The sequence below is a fragment of the Chiloscyllium plagiosum genome, unplaced genomic scaffold (genome assembly GCF_037043375.1).
Source record: "Chiloscyllium plagiosum isolate Xiang-an unplaced genomic scaffold, Cpla_swu_hap1 HiC_scaffold_35, whole genome shotgun sequence".
Classification (NCBI taxonomy): Eukaryota; Metazoa; Chordata; class Chondrichthyes; order Orectolobiformes; family Hemiscylliidae; genus Chiloscyllium; species Chiloscyllium plagiosum.
The window spans coordinates 39835690-39857845 of NW_028270173.1; positions in this window are offsets into that span (position 1 = coordinate 39835690).

Below are 22156 nucleotides of genomic sequence, written 5' to 3' on the forward strand. Positions count from 1 at the left end.
CATCTAACTATGCCTGGCCTATGTCCCTCTAAACCTTTCCTACTCATTTAGTTATCTAAATATCTTTCAAATGTTGTAACTGTTCCCACATTCACCAGTCAGTTTGAATGATCTAAACCCAATAGGTTCACCTTTGGAATCTCTGGTTGTAAATAATAAAAAATGTAATACTTTGTCCAAATCCTGTTGATTATTTGTGACTATCAATTTTAATTATTGCTTTTTGAATCCAAAGCTTCGAGTGGTTAGTGGGTCACACGTTTCAACTGTATTATATCCAAATTGCTTAGCCCTTGAAATTTGAGACACAAAGTTCAAACCTGATCCGACTCTATTAAATTAGTAACAAGCGGTTTCTTCCACCACTGCCTCTGCTGTAATTGCCCTAAAAGGAATATCTTTAAATTGCATTTTCATATCCAAATGGGAGTACTGGTATCCTGCTTTCATTTTCAGTTATGGTCTTAGCCAATCCACTAACTCATAACAGCCACTTCACAAGCGGGTATGGTTAATAAAGGTGTCCGTTTGATTACATGTTGAGATTTTCCTATTAATTGCGGCAATGCAGTTCGTAAAACATGCTAGCTACCGCTATTCTTATGAATTCTTAGGTAAAATGCCCATTTATTGATATTGAGGTTTCTGTAATTATATGTAAGCTACCAAGTGATATTTGAAAGATCTTATGATATTTAGGTTATATTACTATCTAATGAACAGCCATTAATTTTTCATCTATACATTGGAGATATGTCCACTTCCCCATCAGGACCGTTTTCAATTTAATAGAATGCTGGAATTCCTTCACCCATTTTCAGTGTGAAGTTCTCGTATCAGCAAACTTGTATTTGAATCTGCTGTCTGAGTTTAATTAACAAAGACTCTTACGCTGAATCATACTCATCCTTAAATAATATTTTTGTTATTTAGACATCTGTTTGTGAAATTGCTTTGATCTCTGGTGATGATATTTGCCCTTTGCTCTGCTCACCAATACAATAGGAAAATACAGGCTTGCTGTGATTATAGGCAAAGCTATAATTTTACTCCGGACACCTCATTACCTAGGATTGTCAAATTCATCTATATATGTTTTCTTAATAACTTACCACCACTGTGCCATGCAAGCCCATTCCAGTTACACCTTGCACTGTGGAGTTGGGATATAGTCTTCACGTTCCTTTTATTAGGAGTTTTGGCTTTCATTGCACTCTGGCAGCAAATGTGTTTAGTGGCATTATTTGAAGAAAAAAGGGGTATCTTTTCCATTTGACAAATGTCTTTTGGATTTCTCATTTATTGCATTCACCTTCTCTGCATTAGCAGCAGTATCTATTTCTGTTTTCCTGTTCTTGATAAAGTCATAATTTGATCCTTGATGTTTTATTTTTACTTCCCTTTTTGGACTCTCTCGGGACGCAGTAAGTTCCATGGACTTGCCATGTAGCTTCCAGGACTATGAACAAAGGTGGTCTGATTTTGTCGCAATGGAAACACTTAGGGTTTCGATCATCACTTCAACCTGCATCACCTTACTTTTTGTTCTGAGGGGGGAGATCTTAAGGTATTACCAGCTGCCCTTTATCTAACTCCTTATGCTACTTAACCCATTGCTTACTTGTCCTCTCTTTTCAAGTGTGAGACTGCCTGAGAAACAAAACTTAGTTTTATGGATTAGTTCATATTTGTCAAACATTGCTGTCACCTGTCTAGTAGAAATACCATTTGGTGTTAAATATTAGTTCTAATTGCAAAGGTAGTCACTTGTTAAATTAAAATTTGTGAGAAGATTTGTAGCTCGGGTGCTCGTTGTTGTGGTTCTGTTCACCGAGCTGGGAATTTGTGTTGCAGGCGTTTCGTCCCCTGCCTAGGTGACATCTTCAGTGCTTGAGAGCCTCCTGTGAAGCGCTATAAATGCCGGAGGAAACATCACAAGCGCTTCACAGGAGGCTCCCAAGCACTGAGGATGTCACCTAGACAGGGGACGTATCGTCTGCAACACAAATTCCCAGCTCGGCGAACAGAACCACAACTTGTTAAATTAAGAAGAAAAATCTGTTGATGCTAAAAATCTGAAACACAGAAAGAAAGTGGTGGTGAAACTTAGCAGGTCTGGCAGCATCAGTAGAGAGAAAACAATTAATATTTTGAGACCAGTGACCCTTCATCATGAGCTCTGTTTTATCAGTAAACATAGGATACATTACTCTGTCTCTTTATCTGACCCATTGAAATAGTAGTAAGTAGCTGAGGCCTACACTTTGATCCTTGGGCTAGTGGTGTTGTGGTAACTGGCCATTAGTCTGGTAACCCTGAACCTCAGGTTAATGTTCTGGGACATGGGTTCAAATCCCATCTGGGCTGATTGTGAAATTTGAATTCAATAAAAATCTGGAATTAAAATAAAATCTAATGGAGACAGTATAGTCACTGTTGATTTAAAAAGAAAACTTGGTTCGCTAAAGGGAAGGAAATCTGCTATCCTAGACTGAGAGACTCTTGAACCTGCAGCAAAATTGGTGACTCTTAATTGCCATCCTGAATTGTCCACAGGATGATGGTTGTCTGAGTGATATCCACATTCACTAACTTTAGGAGAAAAAAGGCCTGTGGAAATAAAGCACTTAATGATATCAAATTGAAAGAAAATGTATGCAAAATGTCTAGACTCTTGGGTGGCCAGAACATTTTGAGAATTTGCAAAGGGTGACTAAATCAAAATTAGTGAAGAGGGAGAAATTATAATTAGTGTTAGCTAGAAAGAATTATAAAACAGACAATAAAAGTTTCTGCAAACGCATAAAATGTAGAGTAGCTAATGTAAATATGGACTGGGAAACTTATCATGGAAAAGGGATTTGTTAATGAATTATTGACTGTGCTTTGAGACCTGACTTCATGTCGGGAATGAAGAGTCTACCGAAGGTTTACTTGTAGCTTATTTAGCATGTTACTGTTGTGATCTATACAATGACCACTGCAACAACAGCTCCCACTGTAGCATACAATGAGAGTTATAGGCTAAAAAATTGAAATACCAAATTAACTTTTGAATGCATTTTCTTTTAAAATATGCTAAATATGATGTCTGTGTAATGTTCATTTGTTGAAATGTTTCCCAGATTAGAATTTATGATGAAAAGGAATGCTCAGGATGAAAATTCTAAGTGATGAGCATTCTAAACTCTTTTGCTGCAGTGGAATCCTTCTGTCCATTTTCCTTTCCTTTCTTCCCTCACTTTGCGTGAAAGCAAAATTTGGGGGAAGGTGTTTGAGATGTTCAGGTCAGTGGTAATAATACTAGGTACTTTGCTACTGTCTGTGAAGTGTCCTCTGTACCTGACAATAGAAGGTTAGAAAGTATAGAACTACAAGGGTGTCCTCATTAAGTAAGTAAGGTTAACATGCAGATGCAGCAATCTATTAGAAAGGCTAATGCAATAAAAATCAACCTGTATTGCATGAGGATTTGAGTACAGGAATAGTGAGGTCTTGTTTCAATTGTAGAGGAACTTAAGTACACTGTGTACAGTTTTGGTCTCCTTATTTCAGGAGAGATGTTATTGTCATAGAGGTACTGCAATGAAAGTTTACCAGTCTTGTTCTGTGATGGTGGGACTGTTCCACAAAAAGAGAGATTGGGTAAACTGGGTCTGGATTCCTTGGGGTTTTGAAGAATGGCAAGTGATCTGATTGACACATATAAAATAATGAAGGGATAGACAGAGTAGATTCAGTTGAGATAATTCCCCTGTTTGCTGTGTCCAGAACCAGAGAAGAAGCTATAAATAGAGAAAATGTCACTGAGGTCTGAGATGTTATTTTATTATTTGTTCTTGTTGTTTATTTTTTGAGATGATGGAGGGTTTTTTTTTTCAGACTGGAGGCCTGTTACCAGCAGTGTTCCTCAGGGATCGGTGCTGGGTCCACTTTTATTTGTCATGTATAATAATGATTTAGATGAGAACATAGAAAGCATGGTTAGTAAGTTTGTGGATGTCTCCATGATTCGTGGTATAGTCGACAGTGAAGGTTATCTATGATAAGAGATCTTGATCAATTGGGTCAATAGGCTGATGAGTAGCAGTTGGAGTTTTATTTGGGTAAATGCGAGGTAATACAGTTTTCATAAAACAAACAAAGGCAAGACTTGTACAGTTAACAGGAAGGCCTTGGGTAGTGTTGTATAACAGAGACTTGAGGGTTCAGGTATATAATTTTGTATTTGCATTACATATAGAGTGGTTCAGAAGGTGCCTAGCATGCTTGCCTTCATTGTTGAGACCATTGTGTCTCAAAATTGGGACATTATGTTGATGTTGTACAGGATGTTGGTGAGACCCCTTCTGGAGTACAGTGTCCTGTTTTGGTCTCGTTGTTATAGGAAGGATATTATTAAGCTGGAGAGGGGTCGGAAGAGATTTACCAGGATGCTGCTGGGAATGGAGGGTTTAAGTTGTAAGGAGTGGTTAGATAGGCTGGGACTCTTCACTGGAGCGTAGGAGGTTGAGAGGTGATCTTAGAGGTTTGTAAAATCATGGTCATAGCTAAGATGAATTACTGGTATGTTTTCCCTAGGGTGGCAGATTTCCACTAGGGGCATACGTTCTAAAGCGGGAGGAGAAAGATTAAAGAAAAGACATGAGACAAATTTTTTTTGCACAGTGAATGGTTTGTGTGTGGAGTGAACTTCCAGGTACAGTTACAACATTTAAAAGATGTTTAGGTAAGTAAATGAATAAGAAATATTTGGAGCATATGGGCCAAGCATAGGCAGGTAGGAATAGTTTAGTTTGGGATTATGGTCGGCATGGATTTTTTGGACCAGAGGGTCTGTTTCCGTGCTGTGTCACTGTGACTGTATGACTGTGATTCTACTCAGTGTTGTGAGCCTTTGGAATTCTGTACCACAGTGGGCTGTGGAAACTCAATTCTTGAGTATGTTTATGGTAGAGATTGATAAATGTCTAATTATCAGTGGCATACAGCTATGCTCCTTTCCAGTTTTCCTGGTTCTGCTACACCTCTGCAGTCTGTTAGCAGCAACAATTTCTGGAATCTGATGTCAATGGGTGTGTACACTGATCAACTGCATGGCTGTGCAGCTTCGATGGAACTTTGGGGATTATGGGGATGGAATGGGCAAAAGTCATTGAAGGGCACAATCAGTCGTCATATAAAATGGCAAGGTAGTTTTGTTGGACTAATAACCTCTTATGCTCCTATTTTCAAAAGGTTAATACCAATGAAGTGCTGTACTGTTGGAGGGTCATTACTAAGGTCAGAGGGTAGGTACTGAGGGAGCACTGCATGGTTGGAGGGTCATTACTGAGGGTACTGTTGGAGGGTCATTACTAAGGTCAGAGGGTAGGTACTGAGGGAGCACTGCATGGTTGGAGGGTCATTACTGAGGGTACACTGGAGTGCAGAAAGGTTCATTATTAAGCAGGTTTGTAGAGGGAACATTGGTGTATAGGATTGTGGGGATGGAGTGGATAAAAATCATTGAATACTTCAATCTGACGTGATTGTACAGAATCATCAGGCAATTTTGATGCACTGAATGGCCTACTCCTGTTCCTATCTTCCTAAATCTGAGGGTCAGAATTGTGGCAGTGCTGCAGTGAGGGAATTCCATGCTGTCAGAGAATCAGTGCTGTCATGAGCTACGTTGTCTCAAGAGAACCACCTACAAATTTTGTTCTCTCCAATTTATATTGCCTTTCTTCATTGTTCCTTTTGAAATGTATCAGTTCACATTTCTTTGTGCTCTGTATCATATCTTCAACATTGAGTAATGGAGGTTTGGCCTTTGACTCAAGGAAGCTGCAAGAACAGAATATTGTTCAGACCTCATTTGTTTCAGTCAATTTTCTGTACAGCAATTCAGGAAGTTTTGATTGACCTTTGAGAGGCTACTGGATCTTTGCTAGAATGATGCCAGGGCTTGATGGGATGTTGAATGAACATGTCTTACGTTGCCTGTGGTTTAAGGGGTGAGCAGTTTAAAATGTTAATGTTTCTGTATCTACATTATTTTATTTCCTGTGGTGGAGAAACCAATACTGAAATAATTGTTGAAATGCGGAGCAGCAATGATCTAATTGAAGCACATAGCATGCTCATTGGGCTTTGATGCTTTTCTGTCACTGTAATGTATCTCAATCTACTTTAAATTTACTTAATTTTTTCCTCATAATTAGCAGTGCAACTGAAGCTATTTATGTGATTGGTTAATTTGCAATGTTTTAAGTTTTTTTTTCTGACCCCGACTCAACTCAACTACAACACACTCTCAGGTCTCACTTGGAAGCTGAATTAGATTACATTACAGTGTGGAAACAGGCCCTTCGGCCCAACAAGTCCACACCGACCCGCCGAAGCGCAACCCACCCATACCCCTACATTTACCCCTTACCTAACACTACGGGCAATTTAGCATGGCCAGTTCACCTGAACTGCACATCTTTTGGACTGTGGGAGGAAACCGGAGCACCCGGAGGAAACCCATGCAGACACTGGGTGAACGTGCAAACTCCACCAAGTTAGTCGCCTGAGGCGGGAATTGAACCCGGGTCTCCGGCGCTGGTGAGGCAGCAGTGCTAACCACTGTACCATCATGCCGCCCATTCTAGAATTCATTCTAATTAGATTGGTTTGACAGTGACAAATCAGAATAGAGCTGTTTGAGCAATCAAAAAATGCTGGTTTAATATCATCAGTATAGAGAACAGACAGATAATTATTAACAATGTATGGAACAGCTTCCTGACAGAGAAATTATAAGTGCAGGACGCAACACACAACTGAGATGAACAGTGTCAGGATAGGACAAAGTTCCCAGGCTAAAGGGGACAGTATGACATTGACTGAGAACACAGGAATTATATGGTCCCGATAGTTTGAGAAGAAACCCTTTCTTGGGGAAGAAGTTCCTGCAAATCTATTGAAGCAGCAATAATCAGACTAATATTATTCATCCTGTGTGAAGAGGTCTCTGTTGGTCAGTCATCAAATTTGGAAGTCAAGTGCTTGGATGGTTACTGGGGCACTCTCCCTTGGTCAGTGGGTCGTGGAGTTTCTGGGTGGCATAGTGGCTCAATGGTTTGCATCTCTGCTAACAGGACCAAGGGACTGGAGTATGCATTGATAGGAACATAGTAACAGGCGAAGCCATTCAGTCCTTCCAACACAGAGTCAGAGATGTACAGCATGGAAACAGACCCTTCGTCCAACCTGTCCAGGCTGACCAGATATCCCAACCCAATCTAGTCCCACCTGCCTCTCAATTAGGCATAGCTTAGCCGGACTACACCTCCACTTTCCCATTGCACTGATGTAATGAAAGTCTATTGCTCTGAAGTTTGAGGGCTCTTTCAACCTGGGCATCCATGGTTTTCTGAAGGGTTGAGTTTTCGATTCCCACTATCCTTTGCGTGAAAAGTTGTTTCTTGATGTAAGTCTTGCTCTCATTTTAAGATTCTGTCCACTACTATTTCATTCACATACTTCACCAGTGAAATAGTTCCTCTCTCTCCTGCTTGATGAATCATTTTAAGGTCCTGATGAGCTCACCCAGCCTTCCAAACCAGGTTTGTTGGCTCAGAAGAACAATTTATTAAAGGGTCTTTCAGAATTACAGAATCCCGAGAGTATGGAAGTAGGTCATTCAACCATTACCAGCACTTTGAAGAGCATTCCACCCAGAGCAACCATGTCTCTGTAATCCTGCATTTCCCACAGCTAATCCACCCCACCTGTGCATCTTTGAATTGTCGGAAGAAAGCAGACCAGCAGCAGCAACCACCCACCCGTCTCTTTCCCCCCCCCCCCCCCCCCCCACCCCCACCAAAACCATAAATGGGGAGAATGTGCAAACTGTACACAGTCACCCAAGATTGTCAGAGACTTGGATTCAATTCCAATGAGGCAGCACTTTTAACCACTGAGCCACCCTATGCACTCAACCACTAATTCAGTAGATGGAAGTCTAGGATTAAATGTTATACTCCTGGATTGTGCAAACTATGATCTTTCTCTAGGTTGCTCTTAATTGATTTGTTTGTTAGATAATTTAATAATTATTGTAACTGGATATTTCACCACATTCTTTAACTGCTGTCTGAATTTTGACTGAGTCACACCATAAATAAATGTATTCGTGCAGCAACTTAAACTCTGGAGCATGGATCCGACCTGGTGAAAGGTGTATAAAGAATATCTGTAATAATTCAGGGGTGCTCCTGTAATGATAAATAATAAATATATAACATATGTCAACCACAGGAGTATGAAGCTGCCAGATATGCAGAAAAGTAAAATTATGGACTTCCTCCTATTCTCCATCTCTGGGTCACTGTCGTTTTCACTCCTGTTCTGTCCTCTCAGCCCCTTACGAACTTGACTGGTTGTTAAAATGTGTCTGACTGTCAGAACGTTGAACAATAAAATGAAAGCAAATGGAGGCAACGGAGTTAAAAGTGTATCGAACCAATCAAATCCTACCCATCCGGGCTCAGTGAAATAACTTTGTTTTGTATGGCAGAACCACGGCACATTGTTGATCACTTCGGTAGGTTGGAGTGTAAAGTAGAAGGGAACATTTTTTAAACAGAGCAACACGGCAGTTGTTGCGAGAACCACGGATACGGTTTTCTTAGTGCAATATTTTGTTTTTATCTTCTGACAACAAATGGCCACAAATCGATCAAAAGTAAAATTGACGGTGAACCAGACAGAACAGTCTGTGGCTGCATGTCCTAGGACAGCACGAACACTGCAGATGGGGGTGATGTTCAAGAAAAACATTATTGGGAAATAATAGCCATTGATATAGCGTAGTATGACTTCAGTGACAATGACCATTAAATCTGCTGCTGCCATGGCAACCAGATAGCACGTGGTGCATACTGAAAGTCCACTCTTTCCCCGAGACAGGATCAGAATTGTAATTAAGTTAACTGCAAAACAAAAGACAAGGGGAAAGAGGATGGAAAATCAAAATTAAACTTGATATATTTCCAGTCTAATGTAAAGTTTCATAAAATGTAAGTCCTTTCATTAAAGTTTTCAGACTACCCACTTTCAGGTTGAAAAAGGCTGGAACGGAGGATGGGACATCCAGCCAATCCGAGGTTAAGTGTTGATAATATAAGTATTCATATGACGTCAATTTAATGTTGTTAGCTCCAGTTTCTCAGTCCATAGGAAACTCTAAAGGTGAAGGTTAGTCAGCAGAGGGGACAACTGCTTTTACAGAAACTGCTTTTTCTCCAGAGGAACAAGATTGTTCCCACCTCTCATCTCTGACAGGGAATACTTGTGGACACAGAGATGGGCACAAGTGCGTATATTTCAACGCAAGGAGTATCAGAAATAAGGTGGGTGAACTTAAGGCGTGGATTGGTACTTGGGACTACGATGTTGTGGCCATCACGGAAATGTGGATAGAAGAGGGACAGGAATGGTTATTGGAGGTTCCTGGTTACAGATGTTTCAGTAAGATTAGGTGGGGTGGTAAAAAAGGAGGGGGGTGGTGTTGCTAATTAGAAATGGTATAACGGCTGCAGAAAGGCAGTTCGAGGGGGATCTGCCTTTGGAGGTAGTATGGGCTGAAGTCAGAAATAGGAAAGGAGCAGTCACCTTGTTGGGTGTTTACTATAGGCCCCCCAATAGCAGCAGAGTTGTGGAGAAACAGATTGGGAAACAGATTTTGGAAAGGTGCAGAAGCCACAGGGTAGTAGTCTTGGGCGATTTCAACTTCCCAAATATTGCTTGGAAGCTCTTTAGATCAAGTAGTTTGGACGGGGAGGTGTTTGTGCAGTGTGTCCAGGAAGCTTTTCTAACTCCGTATGTAGATTGTCCAACCAGAGGGGAGGCCATATTGGATTTGGTACTTGGTAATGAACCGGGACAAGTGATGGGCTTGTTAGTGGGTGAGCATTTTGGTGATTCTGTGATTTTCACCTTGGTTATGGAGAGAGAGAGAGAGATAGGTGCGTGCAACAGAGCATGTTTTACAATTTGGGGAAGAGTAAATACGATGCTGCAAGACAGGATCTGAGGAGCATAAATTGGGAGCATAGGCTGTCAGGGAAGGATATCGTTGAAATGTGGAACTTTTTCAAGGAACAGATACGATGTGTCCTTGATATGTATGTACCTGTCAGGCAGGAAAGAGATGGTCGTGTGAGGGAACCTTGGTTGACGAGGGAGGTTGAATGTCTTGTAAGGAGGAAGGAGGCTTACATAAGGTTGAGGAAACAAGGTTCAGACAGAGCCTTAGAGGGATACAGGATAGCCAGGAATGAGCTGAAGAAAGGGATTAGGAGAGCTAAGAGGGCATGAAAAATCTTTGGCGGGTAGGATCAAGGATAACCCCAAGGCCTTTTATGCGTGTGTGAGAAACGTGAGAATGACGAGAACGAGGGTAGGTAGTGGGAGACTGTGTATTGAGTCGGAAGAGATAGGAGAGGTCTTGAATGAGTACTTTTCTTCAGTATTTACAAATGAGAGGGACCATATTGTTGAAGAGAGTATGAAACGGACTGGTAAGCTAGAGGAGATACTTGTTAGGAAGGAAGATGTGTTGGGCATTTTGAAAAACTTGAGGATAGACAAGACCCCCGGGCCTGACGGGATATATCCTAGGATTATGTGGGAAACAAGAGAGGAAATTGCAGAACCGCTGGCAATGATCTTTTCGTCTTCACTGTCAATGGGAGTGGTGCCTGGGGACTGGAGAGTGGCAAATGTTGTGCCCCTGTTCAAAAAAGGGAATAGGGATAACCCCGGGAATTACAGGTCAGTTAGTCTTACTTCGGTGGTAGGCAAAGTAATGGAAAGGGTACTGAGGGATAGGATTTATGAGTATCTGGAAGGACACTGCTTGATTCGGGACAACCAGCACGGATTTGTGAGGGGTAGGTCTTGCCTTACAAGTCTTATTGAATTCTTTGAGGAGGTGACCAAGCATGTGGATGAGGGTAGAGCAGTGGATGTAGTGTACATGGATTTTAGTAAGGCATTTGATAAGGTTCCCCTTGGTAGGCTTATGCGGAATGTCAGGAGGCATGGGATAGTGGGAAGTTTGGCCAGTTGGATAGAGAACTGGCTAACCGGTTGTAGTCAGAGAGTGGTGGTAGATGGTAAATATTCAGCCTGGAGCCCAGTTACAAGTGGAGTTCCGCAGGGATCAGTTCTGGGTCCTCTGCTGTTTGTAATTTTTATTAATGATTTGGAAGAGGGAGTCGAAGGGTGGGTCAGTAAATTTGCAGACGATACGAAGATTGGTGGAGTTGTGGATAGTGAGGAGGGCTGTTGTCAGCTGCAAAGGGACTTATATATGATGCAGAGCTGGGCTGAGGAGTGGCAGATGGAGTTCAACCCTGTCAAGTGTGAGGTTGTCCATTTTGGAAGGACAAATAAGAATGCGGAATACAGGGTTAATGGTAGGGTTCTGAGTAAGGTGGAGGAGCAGAGGGATCTTGGGGTCTGTGTTCATAGATCTTTGAAAGTTACCACTCAGGTGGATAGAGCTTGTAAGAAGGCCTATGGTGTATTAGCGTTCATTAGCAGAGGGATTGAATTCAAGAGTCATGAGGTGATGTTGCAGCTGTATAGGACCTTGGTAAGGCCACATTTGGAGTACTGTGTGCAGTTCTGGTCGCCTCATTTTCGGAAAGATGTGGATGCTTTGGAGAGGGTGCAGAGGAGATTTACCAGGATGTTGCCTGGAATGGAGAATAGGTCATACGAGGATAGGTTGAGAGTGCTAGGCCTTTTCTCATTGGAACAGCGAAGGATGAGGGGTGACTTGATAGAGGTTTATAAGATGATCAGGGGAATAGATAGAGTAGACAGTCAGAGACTTTTCCCCTGGGTACAACAGAGTGTTACAAGGGGACATAAATTTAAGGTGAAGGGTGGAATGTATAGGGGGGATGTCAGGGGTAGGTTCTTTACCTAGAGAGTGGTGGGGGCATGGAATGCGCTGCCTGTGGGAGTGGCAGAGTCAGAATCATTGGTGACCTTTAAGCGGCAATTGGACAGTTACATGGATAGGTGCTTAAGCTAGGACAAATGTTGGGCACAACATCGTGGGCCGAAGGGCCTGTTCTGTGCTGTATTGTTCTATGTTCTTTCCACATTCACTCCCTATCAGTCAAGCTCCTCCTGCTCTGAAGATGTTTTCTCTCTGGGATTAGAACACCTATATCCACAACTGATCATCTGAGAGTTGATCAGCCATCAGACTTCTCATATTCACCTACCCAATGCTGCAGTCTGCCCTTACCTGCATAGAAGTCATAGACACATAGAGATGTATAGCATAGAAACAGACCCTATGATCCAACTTGTCTTTCTAGATTAATCCAGTCCCATTTGCCAGTACTTGGCCCATATCCCTCTAAACACTTCCTGTTCATGTACCCATCTAGAAGCCTTTTAACCTGTTGTAATCATACTCTCTACCACTTCCTCTGGCTGCTCATTCCACCATCTACATGAAAAATGTTGCCCCTTAGATTCCATTTACATCTTTTCCCTCGCACCTTAAATTTATGCCCTCTAGCTTTGGACTCCCCTACCCTGGGGCAAAGACCCATTTTTCACATCAATGGCAGGGAAAATAATCAAGGACAGAAGTGGCATTGTGATGATTCATAATTGCTCAGGGTGTGGGTGAATAACACTTGTTACAGGTGTCCAGTTCAAAAAACAATCTTGTACAACCACCCTATGTTCCCTTTCCCCCTTCTGCAAAGACCATTCCCTCCATGACTACCTGGTCAGGTCCATGCCCCTCTACAACCCACCCTCCCATCCTGGCACCTTCCCCTGCCACCGCAGGAATTGCAAAACCTGCGCCCACACCACCTCCCTCACCTCCATCCAAGGCCCTAAAGGAGCCTTCCACATTTATCAATGTTTTACCTGCACATCCACCAATATCATTTATTGTATCCCTCGCTCCCGATGCGGTCTCCTCTACATTGGAGAGACTGGATGCCTCCTAGCAGAGCGCTTTAGGGAACATCTCCAGGACACCCGCACCAATCAACCACACCACCGCCCTGTGGCCCAACATTTCAGCTCCCCCTCCCACTCTACTGAGGAGGTCCTGGGCCTCCTTCACCGCCGCTCCCTCACCACCAGACGCCTGGCGGAAGAACGCCTCATCTTCCGCCTCGGAACACTTCAACCCCAGGGCATAAATGTGGACTTCAACAGTTCAACAGTTTCCTCATTTCCCCTTGCCCCACCTCACCCCAGTTCCAAACTTCCAGCTCAGCACTGTCCCCATGACTTGTCCTGCCTGCCTATCTTCTTTTCCACCTATCCAATCCACCCTCTCTCTCCTCCTTCCCCCCCCCTCCCCCCACCACCGACCTATCACCTTCATCCCCTCCCCCACTCACCTATTGTACTTCATGCTACTTTCTTCCCACCTCCACCCTACTCTCATTTATCTCTCCACCCTTCAGGCACTCTGCCTGTATTCCGATGAAGGGCTTTTGCTTGAAACATCGATTTTCCTGCTCCTCAGATGCTGCCTGAACTGCTGTGCTTTTCCAGCACCACTCTAATCTAGAATCTCGTTTCCAGCATCTGCAGTCATTATTTTTACCTGTGTTCCCTACTGTCAAGTCAATTTTTTTTACCCAATTGGCTAGTTTTACTTGGATTCTCCACGATTTGCATTCCTAACCAGTCTATTATGCGGAACCTTGTCGAAGGCCTTACTAAAGTCTATGTCGACAATGCCTTTTACGCTGCCCTCATAATATCTTTGTCGATTAATCTCTGTATCTCCACCCAATATCTCAGATTTTTCCCTTTTGTTATCCTGCTCCCACTTCCCAATTTCAACACTATTCACCCCTTCCTTCAGTTATGAATGTGATTCATAGTCCACTCAGGATGTGAATTCCTTTTCTCCTTCCACAGATACTGCTGGACCTGACGGATATTTGCAGCAGAATCTGAAAGACCCTGTTTGGCTCATCAAGTCTGCACCTATTATCTCAAGAGCATCCCACCCAGAATCACTCTTCCCAATCTGCATAACCCCTTAATTACTGTGATTTATCCACCTAACCTACACATCCCTGGACCCTATGGGCAATTTAGCATGGCCAATCCATCTAACCTGCATTTAGTTGGACTGTGGGACAAAATGAAAGTAATCAGTGGAAATACATGCAGACTTGCAAACTCTAAAGAGACAGTCACCTAAGGCTTGATCTCTAGCCACTGAGCCACACTTTCTGCTTTTATTTTCTTTTGGTTTCTTGTCCACAACACTTATCACGGTCTATGTGAAACAACTTTCATTATTATCCACTTCTAAGTGTTTTGAAAAAAAATAAAAAAAATTGAGCCCCCCCTCCCAAGATAAAATAATACAAACAACATAGAATGCTGAAAAGAACTAGTTCTGTGGATACAGAAACAATGTTAGCATTTGAACTTGACAATCTTTTAACAGAACTGGACACAATTAGCGATAAATGGTATTGTAGCAACAGTAGTGTTGTAAGAAAATGCAATAGTAGAGGAGAATACGAATCTGTGTCCGGTCACAGATTCGTAATGATGAAAGAAGTAATAGCATATAGATTCAGGGGAGGTATATATGCTTATAGCGGAGTAATTGAAATGAGGGACTCATGGAAAACCCGATCAAGATGAGCAAAGTTTGCAGTAGTTCTGAATTGCATTCCCAGGAATGCAAATTAGTTGACCCAGTCAGCATTCATGGATCATCCTAACCTCCAGTACTAACCCACAACACTCCCACTTCCAATGGCTCTGTGCAGCCACTGTCCATCACCTGACTTGTAGACCAATGAGCATAACTGTGTGTCAAACATAGAACGGACTGGTTGCTCAAAGATGTAACGTGTAACATATGAGATGTAGTGAGAACATATTCCAAAACGGAATGTCCAGTGCATATTGCCCCACTGAATTCTTTGAATGAGTAGATGAGCATGAAGATATCGATGTGATTAATTTGTTTTTTTTTTCAAAGGGTTTTGTAAAGGATCATATTCAAGATTCTTGAACCATTTCAGAGTAATTGGTGTTGACGAATCTCACTTGTAAGAAAGCAAAAACCTAAGGTAGGAGCTCAAAGTATTGATATAATCTTTGTCATTGGGCTTATCCACCTAACCTACACACCCCAGTCTACAGTATAGATTCTATTTTTTTAGAGCAACGCTGAATAATAGTTTAAAAAAAAATTAAGAAAGAAAGAAAACAGCCCTGGGCTTCTGTCCTACATGAATAGGATTGAAAAACAAAAGAGAGGCTGTTTAACTCATTTAGCAACTTTTTAGTATCTAATCCTTAGCAGACTGTGCAAAGAGTGCTTGTTTCCACACTACAATCACACGATATGCATTTAGCAGTCAGAAGCACACATTCAAAATTAGTGTAGAAACCAAAAGGAAGAGTTCAACTAGTTCTGTGGAAGAAACCAAAAAATAATTGAAGCTCTTCAGAAATAGTCAAAGTGGGATTCAGAATGGTAAATGGATCTTAACATTGCTACGTGTAAGGTTCTGCATCTTGGTAGGAAGAATAAGGTACTCATTGAAAATAAAACTATGTGAACAGTGTAAAGGGACCAAAGCTTTCTACAGTATAGATTCTATTTTTTTAGAGCAACGCTGAATAATAGTTTTAAAAAAAAAATTAAGAAAGAAAGAAAACAGCCCTGGGCTTCTGTCCTACATGAATAGGATTGAAAAACAAAAGAGAGGCTGTGTTTTACTCATTTAGCAACTTTTTAGTATCTAATCCTTAGCAGACTGTGCAAAGAGCGCTTGTTTCCACACTACAAGCAGGTTACTGACACCCTGGAGATTTATCAGAGTTGCAAAATGGTAACTATCAGCAGCAGAATGTTGAGGTATGAAACCCTAAAGTTGCTAAGAAGGATGATCGGATGAATATGGAGAATGTATTTCCACTTTTGGATATAAGATAGCCTATAGTCAATTCAACAAGGTAAATTCAATTATACAAAGGCTAAATTGTGGATTTTGCTGCAAATTTGAGTATCTAAGGTGGCTAGCATAGATGTATTTAAGAAGACACTGCATACATGAGAAAGAAGGGGATAAAATAAATGTTGATAAGTTTATTTTCATTCAGAAGCAGATAATGTCCATAATATAAGCCATTCGCACTTTGCATTGGGCCTGGTTCTGAGGAATTGCAGTAAGTTTGTTAATTCATCTTTGGCATGTGAGATCAACAGAAACTGACAAAGTTAAACAGAGCAAGAAACTTGCATACATTCTATTAAGTGAAACTAAATCACTGTGCAATTTTCCAATCATCATCAGATGCAATGTTACCAATGAATGAGCAAAATCAGACAGCAACATACTCACAAATGTATACAATAGAAATACTTATCTTTGCTTACCAGGAACACCAACAACAGCCAGGATCACATAATATATTTTCACAATACTGTCAATTGGAAGGTGCATTTTCTGTTCGAAGTGACCTGTCCTGTTGTGTGGCAAACATTCTCCCTAACTTAAAATTTAAGGTAATAGATTTTCCACAGCCTTCAATTTATATGCTATGGGCCCTCCACTGGGACAATCATTAGATTGTTTTTTGAAAGTTGCACACATTATGACTGCCAAGGTAAGTCCCTTTGGTGAATGAATGCAGTTAGCACTGAAATAGATTGAGAACTCTTCTCTTCCCCCCCACCCCCTCCACTCCTCCAACCACAAACATACACACCCAAACCCTCAAAGAAAAGAGTTCTGACTGCATTAATGAATGAAAGAATGAACGGAGGAAATGGATGAATAAATGAATTAATTAATTGATGAAATTTGAACTCTATTCATGCAGCAATGGTATTAATGCTGATAGGACAATTAGATTATTCTCAAGATTTCACATCGTTTTGAGGATGTCACTTCCCCTTCCTCTGATAATTCCTTATTTAAGTTCTAAATGTTCTTTGAAGAATGTTCTATTGCATCCTGGATTGCTGTTGCACTCTTCAACCATGACCAAGGTAATGCAGATGAAGTAGCTTGACTTAGAGGAAAAAGAAAGGAAGAGAAGATTCTTAGCGGATCAAAGAGAAAGAGAGAGGGGAGAGAAAGGAAGAGAGAAGGAAGAGAAAGAGAGCGACAGTTTGAACTTCAGATGTAGAAAATTAGGAAAGTCAAGTTAACAGGATGGAGATGAAGGGAAAAGGTAAGGATGTGTACAAATATGTTAAAATGCTGCCATATTTCGATGAGAAAGATGTCAAAGCCTTTTGCATTTCATTTCAAAAATTTACTAGGCAGATGGAGTGGCCAGAGAACTTGTGGGCAACGCTAGTTCAAACTAAGCTGGTGAGCAGCACCATCAGATGAGGGGTCGGAGATTTTGCAGATGTTAACCAGGCTATTTTGAGTGTTTGTGAATTGATGCCAGAAGCATATAGACAGCAAGTCAGAAATATAAAGAAGGAACCAGGCCAGAGTTCATTGAGTGAGAAAGAATTAAACATAGGCTTACCTCACCCATCTATTAAAATTGCTGTGATGATGCTGCTTCTTTAACAAGGTGATATTGTCCTTGACTTTTTTTTTATTCAGTGAGATTGTGAAAGCAGTGATTCTGAAATGTCTTGCTTGGATAGGTTTTAGGGGCAAGTTGATTGTAGCTAACAGATACTGCCTCTGGCAAAAGGCTGTTATGTTTTGTTAAAAAAAACACTTGTACAATGATGCGGGAATGATCAGTTCTCCCAGCTCTTCTCTGGTTTGGTTTGGTTTTAGCCATCTGGCTGTTCACTGAATGCCTCAGTTTAGTTTGAGGCTGCTGATCCAAGAAACAGCTACATGGACGAAAGTGTTCCATGCTGTATCTCTCTGCCCTCTCTGTATCTCCTGTAAGACCTTGTGTTTTCTGGGGGTGAAGTAAGTGACCTTGGGGGTTTTGAAAAAGGTGGTTAAGGCCAAGCTGCTGGAATTAGCAGACAAGCTGGAGCTGGAGTTGCCTCCTTCCGTGAGGAAGGGAGAGATAATTACAGCAGTAGCTCCACGTTGAAATTTGCCTGGAACACCATCAAAATCTTTAGAGATGGCTAACATTCAATTGAAAATGGAGCAGCTAGAGGCAAAAGACAAGGAAAGGGCAACATAAATGAAGAAGTTTGAATTATGATTTGAAGCAGAAGAGAGAGAAAAGGAGAAAGAGAGTTTAAACTTCAGAGATTAGCACTTAGACAGGAAAGTCAGCTTAAAAGGATGGAGATGAAGATTGGAGGTAAGCTTAATAAGAGATAGAGTGAGGATGAGCAAAGGCCTAGTGAGAAACTGTTTAAATATATACAAGCATTTATGAAAATGAATTTGATGAGAAGATTGTGGAAGCCTTTTCCATCGCATTTGAAAAGGTGGCTAAATAAATGCAGTGGCCAGTGATCATGCAAACAGAACTTGTAGGTAGAGATAGTGAGGTATTCACATCACTATCAGCGAAGGTAACCTGGAGTGTATGAGGTGAAAAAACCATCTTAAGTGCCAATGAGCTTCTGCCAGAAGCCTACAGACAATGTTTCAGGAATCTAAAAAGGGACCCTGGTCAAACCCACTTTGAGTTTGAAAGGCTCAAACGAAGTAATTTTGCTAGTTGGTTAAGAGCATTCAAAAGAAAACAAATCTATGACACCTTTAGAGAGACTATTATTTTGGAGAAGTTCAAACATTCACTTCCTAAAGTAATGAGAACTCAGGTGGAAGAGCAAAGAGTTAAAACGGCAAGATCAGCAGCTGAAATGGATGATGACTATGATTTGTTTCATAAATCAAAATTTGGCTTCCAAAATCAATTTCAATCTGTGAGAGATAGAAATTGGGGAAAAGAGAGATGTTCATGTGGAAAGGGGGAGGTGGATCACGGTGATGATCATAAGGATAACTTACTACATTGTAAAAAGGAAACCCTTGAAGGGGAAAGAGAAGTTAAAAAGCTCCAGTGTTTTCACTGCAATAAAGTAGGCCAAATGAAATCAGTGTTGGTGGGTTAGGAAAAGCACTGGGAAGACAGACGTAGGAAAACAGGATACCCCAGTGAATATTGTTGGAGTAATAATGGAAAGCAGAGTGAAGGCTAGAAAGCTGCACCAGAATGTACAAGCTGGTTGGAGGTTGGTTAAGGCAGAAGTTCCAGGTCTTCTTAAACCATATATTTGTGAAGGTAAAGTTTACTTGCATAGGCCAGGAGCAGCAGCTAAAGAGGTTACAGAATTTAGCGATACAGGATCCTCTCAATATGTGATGTTGAAAGGTGAGATATGTACATCTGAAGGACTACTGCCAGAAAATGTGCTTGTACTGGGAATTCATGGTGAGACAAGGAGCATTCAATTATATAAAGAACGGTCCAAGTGTCCAGTGAAGAGTGGAAAAGTCATGGTAGAAGTATTGGACAAACTTTTGGTTCCAGGAAAGCAATTTGTCCTTGCTAATGATATAGCTAGTACACAGGTTGGAGTGCTGCCTACTGTGATTGAAAAGGCAGTGGAAACTGAGGCAACTGAACCATTGCAGGATACATATCTTGGTATTTTTCTGGACTGTGTGGTACCAAGGTCAGAAAGTCATCAGTTGAAACAGGAAAGATCGAGGAGTACAGTTAAGAAAGTTGAAGTAGAATTAGCAGACACTCTGTTTGATCAGATGGTTGACACAAACAAGGAACAGATAGATGAAACAGCAGGCATCTATAGTTCAGATAAATCAACTGAGTTACAGCAAAATTTAAAACAATTGTATCAAAAGGCACTGACAGAAATAGAATCCAAATGTACCCCTGAATGCTATTATCTTAAAAAATGATGTCTTAATGAGGAAATGGAAACCATCACATAATCAGGCAGATGAGAATTGGGCTGAAGTTCAATAATGTTATGTTGCCAGTGGGTTACAGAAAGGAGGTGTTGTGTGTAGCAGAAGAACGACCCCATGGCGATCATTTAAGAGTGAGAAAAACTCAAGTTTAAATGCAAAAGCATTTTTTATTCACCTGGACTGCACAAGGATGTAGTTGAATTTTGCCAGACATGTCATACATGTCAGCTAATTGGAAAACCACAGGTAGTAATAAAACCCATTCCTATTCCTGCATTTGAGGAGCCTTTTGCAAGAGTCTTAATTGATTGCATAGGACCCCTTCCTGAAACAAAAAGTGGGATTTAGTGTTTAGTAACAATAATGGATGTGTCCACTAGAGTTCCAGAGGCCATTCCATTACACAATATCACACCTAAAAGGATTGTAGAAGAGTTACTCAAAATTTTCACTACATATGGACTACCCACAGAGATACAATCAGATCAAGGGTCGAACTTTACATCAAAATTATTCAAGGAAGCTATGGACCATTTAGGAATAAAATAATTTAAATGTACTGTGTACCATCCAGAATCATTGGGAGCACTAGAAAGATGGCATCAGACATTAAAGACCATGTTGAGGGCTTATAGTCAAGACTATCCCGATGATTGGGATAAGGTGTTCATGGTACCTCCAATGACAGGTGAACCTTTGAAAGCAAGGTTTAGTGGACCTTATCAAGTCAAGGGGAAATTAAGTCAGTTGACCTATTTGATAAAGACTCCAGAAAGAAAGCAATCTCACACAGTAGGTCATGTGAATATGTTGAATCGGTATTTTGACAAGGAAGGAAAGTCAAAGGAGACTGTATTATTGGTCACAACACAGAGGGAAGAACCAAGTTCCTCAAAATAAATTGGACAATGAGGAAGTTGTCAAAAATTTGGTTAAATTGTTGAGTTACTTTCCAGAGGAAAATTGAAACGACCTGGAAGAGTTACATGGGGGCATTGTGGAAATAAGCTGTGAGGGATGAACCTAATCATGCATGATGTAGATATAGGAAATGCTGTTCTGAATTCACAACATCCTTATAGGCATAACCCTCCAAAGATGGCATAGGTTCAAAAGGAGATTGAATGCATGCACCAAGATGACATAACTGAAGTGAGTCACAATGACTGGAGCTCACCCGTAGTAATGGTGCCAAAGCCAGATGGTACACAAAGTCAATGCAGTTACAAAGACTGATATATATCCAATTCGATGTCTGGAAGACTTTGTTGAAAAGGTAGGACAAGCAACGTATTATTCTAAGTTGGACTTGCTCATAGAATACTAGCAGATATCTCTCTCTGAAAGAGTGAAGGCAATTTTGACTTTTGTAATGCCAAATGGACTGTACAGTTTAAAGTCATGCCATGAGGTATGAGAAATGCACCAGCCACATTTCAGAGACTAACCAATAAGGCCATTGCCACAATACAAAATTGTATCATATGCATTGATGATCTGCTGACTTTTAGTCACAAATGGAAGGAACATTTGCCACATTTATTAGACTTGTTTAATCAACTTCAGAAGGCAGGCTTGGGTGATAAACCTGGCTAAACGTCAATTTTACAAAGCTCAAGTCACCTTCCTGGGCCACGGATTGCAAAAACAAAATTAATTGGGGAGTTTCCCATACCATTGACGAAAAGAGCAGTACTACGATTTCATGGATTTTATTGAAAATTTGTTCTGAACTTTAGTGGTGTGGCTACTCCACTCACTGAATTGCCAAAGAAATGCAAAAGGTTTCAGTGGACAGCGGACTGTCAGAAGGCATTTGACAGCCTGAAAACTATATTAACCACTGGCACACTATTCACCACGCCTAATTATGCAAAGCTATTGAAGGTGGCTATTGATGCAAGTGATGTGCTGTGCACTTGCAAGAAGACGATGAGAAGATAGAAAGACCTACTGGCTATTTCTCCAGAAGATTGAACGTTCATCAGCAGAAATATTTGACAGTTGAGAAGGAGACTTTGAGCTTGGTATTAACGTTACAACATTTCAATGTTTATGTTACCACTGATGTGACTGAGATAATTGTATACACTGACCGTAACCCATTGAAGTGTGTGGAGTAATTTACAGGCAAAAATGCCAGACTGTTTAAATTTCAAGGAATTGCTGTGAAGTAAATGTGGCTCAGTGGTTATTACTAAATGCAAAATGACACTACTCCTTGTTCAAAACATTGCTACAGTTGGCAATGCCTACAATAG